Source organism: Engraulis encrasicolus, chromosome 13 (genome assembly GCF_034702125.1).
Source record: "Engraulis encrasicolus isolate BLACKSEA-1 chromosome 13, IST_EnEncr_1.0, whole genome shotgun sequence".
NCBI lineage: Eukaryota > Metazoa > Chordata > Actinopteri > Clupeiformes > Engraulidae > Engraulis > Engraulis encrasicolus.
This window is the reverse complement of record NC_085869.1, coordinates 45,169,542-45,172,041: the sequence shown is the minus strand read 5'-3', so window position 1 is coordinate 45,172,041 and position 2,500 is coordinate 45,169,542. Positions and strand designations below refer to the sequence as shown.

Sequence of the window (2,500 nt, the reverse complement as noted above, 5' to 3'; positions counted from 1 at the left end):
AATTACATGGACATCAGCTTGCTAGCGGCGAGTAGGGTGCTCTACATCCATTCAGTATTACTGTCGTCTGGTACTCACATGGCCACATTACTAATGGGCTGTTTTCATGGGACATCAGGCACCTTCAAACACTGAAGATTTTTTTTTTGTTAATATTTTTAGCGGCTTTCATGCCTTTATTTGATAGGAAAGTCTGAGATGGTGACAGGAAGCGAGTGGGACACAGAGACGGGGTGGGATCGGGAAATGACCCCGGCCGGACTCGAACCGGGGTCCCCGTGGGCATGCAAGCCCAAATGTGGGGGGCTTAGCGCGTTGCGCCACAGCGCCCCCAAACACGGAAGATTTTAATGCATTCAAAGCGGGTATACGTTGCATCCGGTTGCGTAAATATGCAAAGACACCTTTTTTTTAACCTGAAACCAATAATCGCATACCAACAGTACTTGTCAGGCCTCACTGTGAGAGGCTAATCACCTATGAGGATACTATTGCCTGATGTGGGTGCGATAACGCTAGTTTTGTGCTGGCTGCACTATTGACATACATTTCATTGTACAGTCTCCTAGTACTCAGAAAACACAATTACATACTGTATTAGGCTACTGCAGCCTCACTGACAATGAGCAGATCCATTGCTATGGTCTGGTATTGATAGCACTGCCTCTACTGTGATTTGCCAGGCATTGACCTCTCATTCATATGCACTTCACTGTTTTATTGATCATTGGAAGAAAACATTTAAAAACATTACCCATGACATATTCTTGTTGACTGCATCGCTCTTCTATTGATGAGATTACAAAGCCATTACAGAATATATTCATTCAGCCTGGTATTGATGACATTAGCCGTTATATACTGCTGGAGACACTGCATTAGCATGTGCACATGTTTACATTATATTATCTTGCTATTGATGACATGATGGGTCACATATGAGTCTACACTGTATTGCTCATAACCATATTAAATTAGACTGGGGCTGATGACATTTTATCTACTGTGCTCAATGATGTCCAAGCCCCATCCAGCATGCAAACATACACACACACGCACATGCACGTACACAAACTCGCACGGACGCACACGCACACGCACACGCACACGCACACGCACACGCACACACACACACACACACACACACATACACAACCACTCATTGTAAACAGTGAAGCACAGATCTCACTGACGATACAAAGCACTCCTTCGTGCATCTAAACAAATTGTAAGTCAAAGCATTGCATTGATCTTTTTGTACAGTGCTTGATCTTGCACTTTGTTAAAGCAGAATGAACAATACATACACACAGAACAGTACATACACACTGCAAACTTTACGAGTGTGAAAATAATCCACGCTGCCTTAGTTGAAACAAGAGTGTATCAACACTGCTGCCAGAGCCCAAGCATTCGAAGATATCCTTGGTTTGTATGTTACAATAAGAGCACTTAACATCTGGTTGGTTTAGCAGGAATAAAGAAACTAGTAATCAACGTTTTGTCCCAACCTAACTTAATAAAGATTCAAACAGTCTGCAGGACTGCGGTTTTCCTGTAGAATGCACTTTGGTCTAGGGACTATTACGGCTGCCATCAGTACTTTAAAGTGCGCTACTGCAGTAACCATTAACGTGACGTACTCCCACAAGTGCCTCCATAACTCCTTGTGTTGTTGCGAGTAACTGGATGGAAATATACCATCATTTTTAACGAGGGTGAAATATTATGATGGCATTTTATTATTATGACATGCATCTATCTGTACCTCGCATACATTAAGTCTCTGTCTTTTCAGAGTTCATCTGCATACCCAATAGAGCTATTCATCCTTATATAGTGAGACTGGGACAGCTAAATGTGCGTACGTGCGTCCGTGCGTGTGTTTGTGCGTTCTGTATGTGTATGTGAAGTTACGTGCCGTAGCTGAATTGAGCCATAGGCACTTCTTTTTACAGACCAGGCCCCCTCCTTTTGTTGTCGTCTCCTGTTTTTGCAGTGTCTGTTTGAATCCCCGCCAGTCAACTGGGGGGCGACTCAATTTTGAGCCTGTTTTCTTTCTTTCTGTCTGTCTTTGTTTCTTTATTTCTGTCTCTTGTGCGTCGCAATGAATGTAATGCCGTTTTTTAAGGTCCCATGCGAAATCCAAGTGAAATTCTCATCCATTTTTAATTAATCGTCTTTAAGCAAACAGGCTCTCGTGTTCATATGTGGTAAAGCAGGGCCTTGCTCACACCTCAGGTTTTGGTGTGTGTGTGTGTGCGTGTGCGTGTGCGTGTGCGTGTGCGTGTGCGTGTGCGTGTGCGTGTGCGTGTGCGTTTGTGTGTGTGTGTGTGTGTGTGTGTGTGTGTGTGTGTGTGTGTGTGTGTGTGTGTGTGTGTGTGTGTGCGTGTGTGTGTTTGTGCGTGTGTGTGTGTGTGTGTACGTGTGTGTGTGAATGCGTGCGCGTGTTTGCAAGTCTTGGAGCTGTTTCAAGCCGTTTTGAAAAGACCAGCAGAGA

The 2,500-nt window shown here is 44.1% G+C and overlaps 1 protein-coding gene across 2 annotated transcripts in view; it reads left to right on the top strand.

Moving 5' to 3' along the window:
* The window catches only part of LOC134461241 (activin receptor type-1-like), a 51,452-nt gene that overhangs the window by 37,854 nt on the left and 11,098 nt on the right, over positions 1–2,500 (top strand). The window lies entirely within an intron of this gene.